Below are 15,578 nucleotides of genomic sequence, written 5' to 3' on the forward strand. Positions count from 1 at the left end.
CATCGGACATAAGTTCGTGCTCTTTACAACAAATGCACTCTATGTCTGTTTTCTGTGGCACACATTTCCAACTGCACCAAACGTCCGCCGACTTGCGTGCACGGTCCATACGGTGAAGCATCTGGACCGGCGGTCCTTGACATCAACTTCATCTGAATCATCGCTATCATCGCTGTCACAATTCACTAAATGGGGATAGTCTGCTTTTAAAGGTTCAAACAAGTATCCAGTTGCTGAATCAGACAATCTTTCATCGTCCATATTATCAATCTCTCAGCATTTGTTTGCGAGCGCTCGACGTTGTTTACATTGGTTTCTGAACACATCCGCTGTGGCTGGCTGTCGATCTCTCAACGATCTGACGTCACACCACCCGCGACATATTCAAGCTCCAGTGCAATGTCGCATGTCGGAGTTGAGGACTTTGAACAGCCTAAACTACGTATTGTTATTGAATACTGGACCGTCAGTGCATGAATAACCTTTAGAAACACATTATCTTTTGATCTGGCTACATATTGTTTTGCACTACAGGTACCCTTTAAATGAGCTGTAAGTCAGTTCATGCTCCCTGGAGACAGTGACTTCATTCTAAATTCTAAAACGAGTCTGATGTTAAATTACATTTATTTGATTTATGGTTTGCTGCTATTTAACATGAATCAATGTCCTTCCCATTGTTTCCAGAGACAGTTATGAAGAGTATAAGGTGACTGCAGACTGGCTGTTGGCCCAGACGGAGCAGCGTCCTAAAGTAGCCGTCATCTGCGGCTCGGGCATGCGTCTGTCTGCATGCAAGGCCGATTCCACGTCGACGAGCGCTACGACGTCAACGCGGTACGCCACGGTACATTCGGCCTTTGGTACTTTTTCGGGGGGTTCGGCTAGCAGTGTTATCGCTAAAGGTGAGCTGTAAACAAGCAGAATGCACTGGTTACAACAAGTTTAGGCGCCGCAGTCAGCATGCTCACAGGGGAAATGCTAACACGCTGAGTCATTTAGCATGTTAGCATGGTTTCACAGGTTTCAGGCTTGCCTGTCTTCAGTTAGCATGTTAGCATGCTAACAACATTTAATTAGCCGTACTACAGCTGAGGCCGAAGGGAATGTCGTTCGTGTTGTCGGCTTTTAGTCCAACATTGAAAACATTAAAACAACAACATTGAGAATTTCAACCGACGATGACGCCGGAGGAACATTCCCGGTGTCATCAAATCTTCAGGCAGTCCTTTAAAAGTCGCCGTGATGGACCCAGACGTCTCCATTTGTTACCCTCTAAGTTGCCTTCGAGCACCTTTCTCTCTCAGTTTCTGCCACAAGCCATTTTGGAAACTCAATGATGTCTATGATATTCTAAGATGGCAGTTTGAAGAAACTGATGGCAGTTTGAAGAACTGATGGCAGTTTGAAGATGGCAGTTTGAAGATGGCAGTTTGAAGATGGCAGTTTGAAGAAACTGGTGTCCATATTGGACAACCCGGACCACCCTCTCCACCACCTCCTACAGGGACAGAGGAGTACTTTCTCCAGACGTCTCCTCACGCTCCGCTGCCACAAGGAGAGATACAGGAGAACATTCCTGCCGACGGCTATGAGGCTCTACAACAGTTCATCTCTTGCCAGATCACCCTAACCCTTCTTATATTTTGTGTTTGTTTTTTTTATTCTTGTGTGTTGCTGCTACTGACTCGACAAATTTCCCCTTGGGGATTAATAAAGTATATATCTATCTATCTATCTATCTATCTCAGACTTAGTCAATCATTTTGAGAAAAACCTCCACAGCTTTCGTTCGGTGTCTGATTAAACCACAGATATGGGCAAACACTAACTTTATTGTTTGTGTCGAGAGGCTCTTTAGAAGACACAACATTCATTTTGTGCACCAAGAGTTCTTTGGTTTGAGTTTAGAACATTGACACAGTGATAATTAAAGATACAGGATTTGTAATTGTTACAAGACTTTCTTTAACGATACCCTTTCTAAGAAAACTATTCTCTCAGAGACATTACATCTTGTATCTCATCCTCAATCAGGATTTCGTAATTGTATGATATAAAGTTGTGTAATCTTGATATTATATCTCACAACTGGCTAAAAGTGACTCTGTGTTGAGTGATCAGCTGCAGAATCATGATGACGTGTCACAGTGTGGACACGGGACTGGACTTCTGCCCCGGAGACATCATATCCTGGTTCCATTTCTTATTACCAACTTTGATTTTCCCAGCTGCTCCTGAACGCATCATCTCACTCTTCCGGTAAGCTTTGGTTGCCAGCTCAACAGCGAGCATGACTTCTTCTTCTCTCCCTCCCGCTCCCTCTTGCTCAGTGTGTCTCATGTATAGTTATCCCCCTGCCTCCCTTAATGATAACGATACATGCAACAAGTGTAGTTTATTTGCTAGGTTGGAGGCAGGTCTAAGTGGGTTAGATGCACGGCTCCGCTATCGAGCTCAGACAGCTATGCTAGTTAGCCCGCCCTCTCCCGTAGTCGGGCGGAGCTACAGTCAGCTGTTAGCTGTGCCCGCGGTAACCGTGCAGCCGGATGGTTGGGTAACTGTTCGCAGGAGTCGTAAGTCTACACAGAAGCCGCTGTGCACCAACCACTTCACGTTTGAACCAGTTTTCCTGCTCAGCGACACACCCGCTGAGGAACACACCCTGGTTATCGGGAGCTCTATAGTCAGGAACGTGAAAATAGCGAAGCCACGGACCAGAGTCGTGTGCCTCCCGGGGCCAGAGCGGGCGACGTGGAGTCTTGTTTGAAGCTGCTGGCTAAGGATAAGCGGAGATACAGTCAGATTGTAATACACGCCGGTGGTAATGGCGCGAGCCGCCGCTCGGAACTCACTAAAATTAATGTGGAATCGGCGTGTGCTTATGCCAAGGCGTTGTCGGACACCGTAATTTTCTCTGGCCCTCTCCCAAACTTGCAGACAGACGAATTGTATGGCGAATGTCGTCTTTCAACCGCTGGCTGTCGAGGTGGTGCCCAGCGAATAATGTGGGCTCGTAGACAACTGGAAGACTTTCTGGGAAAACCTGATCTGATGAGGAGAGACGGCATTCATCCCACGTTGGACGGAGCGTCTCATTTCTGCGAATATGACCAAGTTGATCACGGACTTAATCTATGACAACCCAGGGTTCAGATCAGGAACCGGGAGCAGAGTTGTAGTTTAACACCCTTCTCTGCTCTTCCATTCAAGCAGTTACCCACCCTTGACTTTAGAGTAGAGACTGTGTCTGTCCACGGCCACTTCAATTAAATAAATCAAAAGTAAGCAGAAGAGGAGTCGTACACAATAACCTTATACAAGTTAACACAATTATTTCAGCAGTGCAACAAAATAGGTCTATTAAATGTGGTCTCCTAAATATTCGATCTCTGTCATCTAAAGCTGTGTTACTGAATGATTTAATATCAGATAATCACATTGATTTATGTTGCCTAACTGAAACCTGGCTGAGCCATGAAGAATATGTCTGCCTGAATGAATCGACTCCTCCAAGTCATATTAATACTCACATTCCTCGAGGCACCGGTCGAGGAGGTGGAGTAGCAGCCATCTTTGAATCGAGCCTATTAATTAATCCTCAACCAAAATTACACTACACCTCATTTGAAAGCCTTGTTCTTAGTCTTTCACATCCAACCTGGAAAACACTACAGCCAATTCGATTTGTGATTCTGTACCGACCACCAGGTCCATATTCAGAGTTTATATCTGAATTCTCAGAATTTATATCAAGTTTGGTTCTTAAAACCGATAAAGTTATTATTGTTGGAGATTTTAATATCCATGTGGATGTTGATAATGATTGCCTTAGTGCTGCATTCATCTCCTTGTTGGACTCGATTGGCTTCTGTCAGAGAGTACAGAAACCCACTCACAGCTTTGGCCACACGCTTGATCTTGTTCTTACTTATGGCGTTGACATTGAGCATTTGAGCGTCTTCCCACAGAATCCTCTTCTGTCAGACCACAACCTCATAACTTTTGAATTTATACTACCGAGTGTACTCCGTTAGTCAAAAGTTTCTACACTAGATGTCTAACTGATAGTGCTGTATCTAAATTTAAATCTGCGATTCCTTCTGTATTTGATTCGATACCACGTCTCAATATAACAGAGGACTCCTGGTCTAACTTTAGTCCATCCCAGATTGATCATCTTGTTGACAGTGCCATAGGCTCTCTGAGAATGACACTGGACTCGATAGCCCCTCTGAAGAAGAAGACAGTGAGGAAGAGGAGGTTTGCTGCCTGGTATAAGCCTCAGACCCGCAAACTGAAGCAAGCGTCACGAAGCTTGAACGCATATGGCGTTCAACTAATCTCGAAGAATCCCGCTTAGTTTGGCGAGATAGTCTTAAAACATATAAGAAGGCCCTCCGTAATGCCAGAGCAGCCTATTACTCATCAATAATAGAAAAAATAAAACAACCCCAGGTTTCTCTTCAGCACTGTAGCCAGGCTGACAGAGAGTCACAGCTCTGTGGAGCCGAGCATTCCTATAAACCTTAGTGGTAATGACTTTATGAACTTCTTTAATGAAAAGATTTTAACTATTAGGGACAAGATTAATAATCTCTTGCCCATAACCAGTGCCAATCTGTTCTCAAGTGGAATGGCCTTGGAAACCGCTGTATGCCCTGGTGTATATTTGGAGGATTTTCTCCTATCAACCGTGACCAATTATTTTCAACGGTTTCTACTTGAACACGTCTACCTGTCTCTTGGACCCCATCCCGCGAGGCTGCTTAAAGACGTTTTGCCTTTAATTGGCGGCTCTCTATTAGATATTATCAATGTGTCTCTGCTAACAGGCCACGTACCACACTCCTTCAAGGTGGCTGTTATTAAACCTCTCCTGAAGAAGCCCACTCTGGATCCAGAGGTATTGGCTAACTACAGACCGATCTCTAACCTCCCTTCCTCTCCAAGATCCTTGAGAAAGTGGTCGCAAATCAGTTGTCGACTTTCTACATCATAATAGTTTATTTGGGGAATTTCAATCAGGATTTAGAAAACACCACAGCACCGAGGCGGCACTGGTGAAAATTACAAATGACCTCTTAATGGCAGCAGATAAAGGACTCCTCTCTGTCCTGGTCTTGTTAGACCTTAGTGCTGCATTCGACACCATTGACCATGACATCCTGTTACAGAGACTGGAGCAGTCGATTGGCATTTCAGGCACGGCACTAATTTGGTTTAAATCCTATTTATCAGATCGATCTCAGTTTGTATTTGTTAACGATGACGCCTCGATAACCACCAACGTTAATCACGGAGTTCCACAAGGTTCTGTGCTTGGACCAATTTTATTTACCTTATACATGCTTCCTTTGGGCAATATTATCAGGAAACACTCCATAAACTTTCATTGTTATGCAGATGACACTCAACTATATTTATCGATAAAACCAGAGGAGAGCAACCAACTCTGTAAAATTCAAGCATGTCTTAAAGACATAAAAACATGGATGACCTGCAACTTCTTGATGTTAAACTCAGACAAAACCGAAGTAATTTTAATCGGCCCTGAGCACCTCAGAGATCAATTATCTGGTGATGTGGATTCTGTAGACGGCATTGCCCTGGCATCCAACACCACTGTAAAGAATCTTGGCGTTATCTTTGATCGGGACTTGTCCTTTAACTCCCACGTAAAGCAAATCTCAAGGACTGCATTCTTTCATCTACGTAATATTTCAAAATCAGGCACATCTTGTCTCAAAAGATGCAGAAAAATTGGTTCACGCGTTCGTTACTTGAGACTGGATTACTGCAACTCCTTATTAGCAGGCTGCTCTAATAAATCTCTTAGGTCCCTCAGTTGATCCAGAATGCTGCAGCTCGTGTTCTCACTAAAACTAAGAAAGAGATCACATCACTCCTGCACTAGCTGCTCTGCACTGGCTCCCAGTAAAATCAAGAATCACTTTTAAAATTCTTCTCTTAACCTACAAAGCCTTGATTGGTGATGCTCCATCATATCTTAAGGAGCTTGTCGTACCATATTGCCCCACTAGAGAGCTACGCTCACTAAATGCGGGACTACTTGTAGTTCCTAGAGTCTTAAAAAGTAGAATGGGAGCCAGAGCCTTTGGTTATCAAGCTCCTCTTTTATGGAACCAGCTTCCAATTTCAGTCCGGGAGGCAGACACAGTCACCTCGTTTAAGAGTAGACTTAAGACCTTCCTCTTTGACAGAGCTTATAGTTAGGGCTGAATCAGGTTTGCCCTGGTCCAGCCCCTTGATATGCTGCTATAGGCTTATAGCTGCCGGGGACGTTTAGGATGCACTGAGTACCTATCTCCTCTTTTTCTCTCCTTAAGGATGAATTTTCATCTCTCAATCACACGTTACTAACTCTGCTTTCTCCCGGAAGTCCTTTTGACTTTCGTCTCATGGGGTCATCGGACCCTATGAGACGGCATAGATCCTATCTGCCTGATGGATCGTCTGGGTCGTGGAATTCCTGCTCATGACTACGCCACTGTCCTGTTGAGACTCCGCCCTCCTCCTCCCCACCGCCATCTGCCTGATGGATCGTGGAGGTCTCCATCGTGGAATATGCCTACTATGAACTATTCATACACTCTGTCATATTCATTGAATGTATTTTAACTCTAAATCTGTCCTTCTGTACACATTACATCTATTGCATCTGTCCATCCTAGGAGAGGGATGCTCCTCTGTTGCTCTCCTCCAGGTTTCTTCCCTTTTTTTCCCCTGAAGGGTTATTTGGGAGTTTTTCCTGGTCCGATGTGAGGTTTTGGGGCAGGGATGTCTATGTGTACAGATTGTAAAGCACTCCGAGACAAATTTGTAATTTGTGAAATTGGGCTATACAAATAAACTGAATTGAATTGAATTGAATTGATGTGTGTATACAATTATCCATATAACCCCACAGAATCATAAAATCCAGTTCCATGAATACAGTAATAGAAAGCAGGATGCATTATGACCCTCCTGCATCCTGTTGGGACTTTAGTCAGCGGCATAAGGGACGACAATTCTCGAGTTGAATCACCACGTGAGTTGAATTTGTAAAGATTTGTTTCTCACCAGATGATATTACCAATAAACTTTTTTGGCGAGCAAGCAACATCTTAAAGTGAAGAGAAGATCAGATGAGAATAAGTTTTACTCGCAGTGATGTACGATGGTATCACACTTATTATTTCTCTTTTTACAAAACAAACTATAAATAAAGATCTTGGTTAGATAATAATGATATTACATATGAAACAAAGTTTAAACCATACCCTCCAAAGTACAAATAAATCTGGTTTGAAGTGCAATCGAACACCATAATTAAAGCTTGTTTACAAGATATGAAGTTAATGCTGATATAGAGAAAACCACAGAGAGCACTTTCAGACAAACAGGAACAACAACACTGAATGGAAAAGCTATTGACTCTTTCATTCAATGAATAATTCATGACCAGTTACTGATTGGTTTGGGTTACAATTACAATATGTACACCACCGACTGGAGCAACACAACAGGAAGCATAATAACACAAAACAACTAAAAAGACATGAAATAATACTTAAAACACACATCAACACACGTGGCAGGTTTAGCATCGTATTGCAGCTTTTTTTTAAGCGTTAAAACAATTATACTGTTCTGTTTTAAATTCATCACAAACTTCACTTGATGGTGAAACAACCCGCAAAACTAACGACGACCCCATCAGCCTCTCCACTTTGTGATTGTAGCAGCTCTCGCACCGTTAGCCGTGGGTTTCCCCCAAAAGCAAAGTGGGTTTCCCCCAAAAGCAACGTGGGTTTCCCCCAAAAGCAAAGTGGGTTTCCCCCAAAAGCAAAGTGGGTTTCCTCCAAAAGCAAAGTGGGTTTCACCCGGCTGCTGACTGATTGCCAATAACCAGCAGCCGAGGCCAAATTGGAGACAGCTGCCACGGTGATTAGTGCTAATTAGCATATGCTAGCATGCTAACACACTAAACAGGTTGTGGTGAACATTACACCGACATTTAAATGGAGGATTCAAAAGCTCAACATGATGTCATTGTCGGTACTTTGGCATGTTGGCGCTATAGCATGAAGTATGTCACTTCCCAGGGTCCTATGTCCCCCGACTCCATCTCCTCTGACCATTTTCAAAGGGTTTTATGTTTTCAGAAATATTTTTCAAATGTTAAATGTAAGTTTCTCTGGGTCAGTTCTGTTAAGAATGGCCCACCTACAGCTAAAAGCCGACTGACGTCTGACCAACAGTCCAAGAAAGCTACGCCCTCCACATTTTCCACAGTGTCTGAGTAGATTATTACGATTTAAACTACATCTCCCTTCGATCATTTGCAATTTAAACTACGAAGACAGCTCTCCTCCCTAACGAGGACCCACAGGAAGGGGCCTCCGACGATCACCTCCCTGAGTCGTGGCTTAATCGTGTTCTCTTTAAAGTTCTGTTTGATTCTGTGTGACTTTTCTTTTTTCTTTTTTTCTCGTCAGAATCATCAAACCCGTTGACTGAAAATGAGATCACATGGACACATATGTGCATTGCCACTCAAAAGCCTTTATCTGCAGCTTCCTGTTACAATATGCAACAAAGGCAAAACAAAACAGGCCAACAATCCAAAATGACAGCGCTGACCTTATCGAGGAACCCGGGCTACTTGGAAATATATTTGCATTTGTTATAGCAAATCACTTTCAGAGGCAATTCGTGCGGCGGACAAACGTGAAATAGAAACAGCAATTTCAAAATGTGAGCGCGATGAGAAGCGGCGTGAGGAGTTATTAACGGGCCATCAGCTGCTGCCCCGATGGAGCTCAGAACAGAACCACCATTGTTTCAGTCACGCACAGTTCAACAATAATAATAGTCTACGCTCGACTGACATCATGCAGAAGGCGTCCCTTTTAAATTATGGGCTTTCTCTGATGCATTTTCCGAATCACGTCAAAGTAATAAGCGAGCAACAGCAAATGAAGCTCAGAGCGTTTGTGCCTCCAGGTGACGTAGCCGCTCGAGTCTTCTTCCTGCTGGGCGTGGAAACCTAGATCGTGACGAACGCAGCGGGGGGGCTCAACGGCAGCTACGCCGTGGGCGACATCATGATCATCAAGGACCACATCGGGGACGAACCCGCTCTGCGGCCACAATGACCACAGGTACGGCGGAAAAAACACATTATTATTTTACTATATCAACTGTTGCTGTTATTTTTTGTAGTTCATCAAGCCCACCCTCTCAATGTCGCAACGTCATGTACAGGAGGGCAAAGGGCAAATCTGCCCCGAAGAAATATAATGTTGCCTCTGATGTCACGAGGAGAGGGGCACAAAATGCCCCATAATTCTGATCATTTAATAGTGTTTTGCTTTTGTTCTTTGTCTTGTTTGTCCTCTTTTTGCCTGTACTAGGTACACACACAAACATCTACAAATATAATTTTGAATTATAAAAAAACAAAGAAAGAAGTTATAATTGTTAATGGTTGTTTAAACATTTTTATAACAATAAATAAGCATGAAGAAATAAGAATAAAATGTAATATAATTGTCTGATTTATGTTTTCTGTTTGTTTTCTGTTCAACAAATCTAAGAAAACCATTTAAATCTGTAGACTACTGCCTAATAGTCTTATTATTGCCATTTATATGACAATTGCTCATATACTGTAAGCCTAAAGGTTCAATGTTATTTCACAAGTTTAAAAAAGTTACCCCAATTTCTTTTTAAATGCCCCTGGATTTTAGTCAGTGAGGGCAACAATATGTGAATGTGCTCCCCTGACACATGACCTCCAACCGCTCATTTATGATGTCTCCAGGTTCGGGGTGCGCTTCGGCGCCAGATGTGCACCGGCGTGGGACACATGAGCTGAGGGCTCTGGTCATGCAGGTGGCATGAGCAGGCTGCGCGCTTCCTGCAGGAAGGGGTTTACTGCATGGTGGCATGACTTGGGACTTCTGTTTTCGCCACTGGGCTCATGGGCGACCTCTGGTGGCCGAAAGACATTATTTCAGTCTTTCTGTTCCACACCTGTTTTCATTTGGTAATGTTCAATTAACTTTGTTTGACCAGGGTATAAATACCTGGCAGTATGCTAGATACGTCATCGCGACGTTTGTTTAGACTTAGTGATCCTCGTTACCCTCTCGTAACGTTTACTATTCTTCTGTGCTTTGGATTTACCTCTTTGTTTGGATTATACCCTTTTTGGATTTAACGCTTTCGTTTGGATTATACCCTTTTTGGATCTACCTCTTGTGTTTGCGTTATTGCTGCTTCACAGACACTTTTGCATTTTTTTGAAACTCCGTTTTGACGGAGAGAAAATAACGAAAATAAAAAAAATCGATTTGACTTTACTCTCTACATCTGGGTCCTCAATTGCCCACTGGGTAAATCGTAGGTTACCACTCAGCGACCCGACTTTTTTTTTCGTGGGTTACCACTCCAGCGACCAGGGTTCTTCCCCCGACTGTCCTGACACATGGTGGCTGGACCGTCATACGAGACCATCGCAGAGTGCAAACTCCTGCTGACGCCGTGGGTCAGTCCAGCTCTCTGGTCACGTAAAGGCACACTGATGCGTCTCGGGTATTTAAATGAAGATGAATTCATAGTCTGGATGGGAACAGATACAAACAGCATTTTAACTTTGCAGTCCTAACCCCTTCTGGAATAGGAAACATCGGCAACAAGTTTATTTTTTGTTTTTACAATATGACCCAATGAATTATTTGTGCCTCTCATTTAATAGAAGAATCATTCGGTATGGCCCAAAAACAAGCCTGACTTGTATTATCCAACTGTATATAAACTCTTGAAATTAAGTATATAACACTCTTACAAGTCTCAAAGTGCAATACTAACTCACATCGATGATTATCGTATTATTATTCGTATGCCCATGATTACGTAACAGACTCCTCCCCTCTGTCTCGGTATGAGCACGGTGCCGGAGGTGTTGGTGGCTCGTCACTGTGGCCTGCGTGTGCTGGGTCCTCGTCACCAACAAGGTGGTGGTGGACTACGACAGCGGCGAGAAGGCCAACCACGAGGAGGTTCTGAAGACCACCCAGCGCAGAACCGAGGACCTCCAGAGGCTCGTCAGCAACCTCGTCTCCAAGATCTCGTCCCTTCATTTGAAAACTGCAGACAGAAAACATATCCAACCTTATAATGGAGTCGTTGGCGTGGAGCTTTTAACAAAGGGTAACAACAAAAAAAGGTGCAAATGGTGAACTAGTCGGGTGTCTCCTAAATCTCTAGGTGAAAAATGTGTTGGGACGATATTGACATGGTAGTTCTGATTACTGGCTAGCATCCTGTTCTTGTAGATGGAGACTCGGCAACAGTTGTTTTATTTTGCCTCGTCGCCAGATACTTCTCCATAATTAAGGCCCGTAGGATGATAACTCCATTATTTAGCATTACATTTGTTATATGGGTACATGCTGTATGTCTTATTTGCCTTAAGCCAAGTATTCCACTCCCACCTATGTAAGCATCGCTGAAAGCTTAAAGTGAATGCCCCATGTGCACCGTGACATGTGGGTGCCTGGATAGAGAACAAAAACAACCTGTTAGTAGCTTGAATCCTCGTAACAACGGTTGCTAATTAGAAAGAGAATAATTGAGTAATTATTGTGATCAAACAGGATCATTGGGACAAGCTGCAAACTTGCTGCTTGTTATTAACAATGTGTAATATATATATATATATACAATTTTATTAATTTAGCTATAATTTATAGCGAGTTTTTTCACAGATCAAATCAGAGTTGCTTCTTTTGGAAGAAGATAACTCACGTATTTTAAATATGTAATGCATTTATATTCATAGTGTTGACATAGCATGGCAATGCCAATCTTTAAAGGATCTCCATTTAAAAAAAAGGAAATGGAGTTTTAGCTGAAAAGCACGGCGGCTCTGGTCGAGCAGTCTTGGTGTATGAAGGTTGTACTGGGCGGATTGCATTGGGATCCTTTTATTTGTACAACACCACAGCAGTGTAATATCAGGGAGGGCTGTCCTACCTGAATACCTGCGCCTGCAGTGTTCAATCTCCTCCTCCACGATCCGGACCCTCCTGCCAGCTCCCCTCGGCCGACTCATTCATGAGAGCTGCAGCGGCCAGGAGAAACCCTCCAGTCGGAAAGGGGAATTCCAACCAGAGTGAATGTAAAATCAGAATTGCTCCATATACACAATAAACATGATCTTGTTATTTGCACACAATGTTATTCTTTTTAAGATGCACTTTCCACGCTCACTATTTCCCTGCATGGGCACAACTCCACATTTAATTTCCTTGTGAGTTGTTTGTGAAGTCTTCCAGTCACTAGACTACATGTCATTTGTGAATCATATTTACTGTATAGGTCTCAGGTTAGACTCTAATTCACTAACAAACATATGACGATATATATTTTTTAAAGCTTTATTTTAATACCTAATGTTGCTGCTGTCAAATAAAAATGTGCAGATATCATTTGGTGACTGCTAGTATTTTCTGTCATGGGTGAGTGCGAGTGACCGAGTGTGTACCAGGTAAAGTCACCTGGCTGCTTTCAAGGAGAAACCGAGTTCCTTCCAACCATCATGATGACCAGTGCACGGAGCCTCCTCTATATGCTCAGCCTCCTTCCTCCCAATCCTTCACTTCAAACACACCTCGGACCGACCGAGAGGAACCGGAAACGTCTGTTCCGCGCCCGTGTTTCCTTTTTCTGTCCCATAATTCACCTCGCGGAGGTGCGTCTCACCGTGGAGATGAAGTATTCATACGAATGAACGAGGCGGCGCGAACGCAACGCCTTCCGTTGGGGGTGGATTGCACATGCGCACGTTCACACAACTCCAGACGCAAATTCAGCGGGCTGCTTTGAATGGGAAGTGCGTCGACCAGACACACACTGACAAGACGGGGATAAGAGAGGGCAATGGCGCGGGTTTGACTCGCCTGTCATATGTAACGTTGATCCACCTGTTGCTGTTGCAACCATGGGCAGGGGCGTTTGTAGGGTTTAACGGAAAGAGGGGGCTAAGCCCCAACGGGGAGTGGAAACGTTTTTGCACGTCCAATTTCTTTTGTGGCTGTGGGGTTTTCACCTTAAAGATAAAGCCCCGCTAGTTAAATTACCAGACCAACTCCAATGACCACAGATGACAGACTCGGGCGCGTAGTTTTACTTGTCCAAGGAGAATGTCCTGAGCTGTGCCTCCTGCACTCACCCAAAACACTCTGGCTCAGTTCTCCTCCGACAGTCCTTTTATTGAATCAAGTCATTTACACAACACAGCTGGGGTCTCTTCCGTCTGAGCTTTACGACCCGACATTCCTGTGTGAGGTGTCGATGGGTATTGGGTGAGAATTGAAACAAACCTTTGTTCCTGTGTCTGCTCATTAACCCGATGTGACCTGAGAACCTTTTGCTCTCAGTGACCGATATAGAATAAACATCACAGCAATAATATGATTGTAATTATTAATCTTCTTCGAATAATTACAACCCTGTGGAGTAAACAATAATTCATAGGGCTTACATTCTTGAATACAAATTGAAAACACATGATCCAAAACCTAACAGTGGCCCCTGATATCCATTGTTTCATATCAATTGTTTCCGACAGTTCATCAGAAAGTGAGGTTGCTCTGTAGTTTTACTTCATTCAGTATCTGATAACACAAGAGACAGAATTTCAGGGTCATAGTGATATGTTACGCTCATTTGGACTCTGTCACTGAGAAAAATCCTAAGAATGTATATGAATGCAAAGAATAGAGGGATGACAAAAGTTATTTATTGTATTTCAAATTCACTCTTTCACACGCTCGCTCACTGGAGCTAGCTAGCTTCATGATAGTCTCTTGGAGTTATGATTATAGTGTCCATGTGAGAAACAATAGTTTAATTTAATGATTTCATAAAAACATTCAAAATTAAAGCTGCAAGCAGCGTTGTCCGGGTCCTCGTTCCTGCTTCGCACGTCGGGGGTGCTGACCGGACGCCGGCTTTAGCGACCCGAGAACGTCTGCGACCGTCGGAGCGTCTCTGAGTTCCACGTTTTTTCCTGCATGGAGCGATGCTGGAAATCATACTTTGCAAACAGTGCATCACTTGCTGTGTATGGCACGAGACAACATGCATCAACATCATACCGTTGAAGTGATCTGATGAATTCACTTCAGCAGGAGTTCAGTAACGTATGGTGGCGGCTGACAGGTTATACAAGTACTACCTTAGTTTACACGCAATAAACAGATGCAATCAGCTTATAATGTGAAAGGTCATTTATTTCTTATATTGTACGTTTCCAACACAAACCAGAGGATAAGTTTCCTTACAAACCCATTTGTCTGAATGAAAGATATCAAAACATTCATTGTGACACATTGTCCGTTCTCACACGATCACAAAGTGTCTGCTCCTGCCAGTCTAGTGACCTCTGGCCATCGTGCTCTTGGCGTCTGGTCTAATTGACAGAGCCCCTAGTGGTGGGAAACAAACTAAATGGCTCTCACAACTCCAATTAAATATTTATTTATTGTTCACTATAATGATTCATATTAATAACATATGTATATATTAGCTATGTCAATGAAATGGATTATTATTATTATAGTGCACGGTCACCCAAACGCAACACAAATATCTCTAAACAATATAATAATTAATATAATAAAAACTAGAACGGGCACTCGGTAGAGCGCATACCTTCGCATATCACAAGATTGGGCATTGAATTATGAACATTTTGGCATTAGTTGCATGCCAATTGGACAAAAATGTATCGTGCTATGGTAAAAAAAAGATGGTGACCTTTCCATGACCTTGACCTTTGACCCGATTGATCCCAAAATCTAATCAAATGGTCCCTGGATAATAACCAATCATCCCACCAAATTCCATGTGATTCAAGAAGATTTGACCTGTTCATGACCTTTGACCTTGACCTTTGACCCGATCGATCCCAAAATCTAATCAACTGGTCCCCGGATAATAACCAATCATCCCACCAAATTTCATGCGATTCGGTTCAATACTTTTTGAGTTTTGCGAATAACACGCATACAAATAAATAAATAAATAAATACACGGCGATCAAAACATAACCTTCCGGCATTTTCAATGCGAAGGTAATGAGAAGATTTATACATACATACATTTGACATATTGTGAGATCTGATGTTCTGAAGTTCTGTGCAGCATGCAGCATCGCCCCGGTTCAGCTTGAGCCCGTCCTTCAACCCACGGTGAGCAGGTTGTCAACAGCTGCTTCATGGCGTCCAACACAAACACTCTCCCTCATGTCTTCACAGGTCCAGTCGGTTAGGACAGCAGGGGCAGAGACGGCTGACCTGTTTCTATAAAAAGACAGAGTACAATAAGTTATTCTGAACTACAGAAAGGGAAAGCCTTATTTCAATTCAATTCAATTCAATTCAGTTTATTTGTATAGCCCAATTTCACAAATTACAAATTTGTCTCGGAGTGCTTTACAATCTGTACACATAGACATCCCTGCCCCAAAACCTCACATCGGACCAGGAAAAACTCCCAAA

At 43.1% G+C, this 15,578-nt stretch overlaps 1 pseudogene; it reads left to right on the top strand.

The window, feature by feature from the left end:
- Positions 1–776: 776 nt before the first annotated feature.
- Positions 777–12,438, top strand: LOC130197614 (purine nucleoside phosphorylase-like; annotated as a pseudogene).
- The last annotated feature ends 3,140 nt before the right edge of the window (positions 12,439–15,578 follow it).

Source organism: Pseudoliparis swirei, chromosome 8 (genome assembly GCF_029220125.1).
Source record: "Pseudoliparis swirei isolate HS2019 ecotype Mariana Trench chromosome 8, NWPU_hadal_v1, whole genome shotgun sequence".
Classification (NCBI taxonomy): Eukaryota; Metazoa; Chordata; class Actinopteri; order Perciformes; family Liparidae; genus Pseudoliparis; species Pseudoliparis swirei.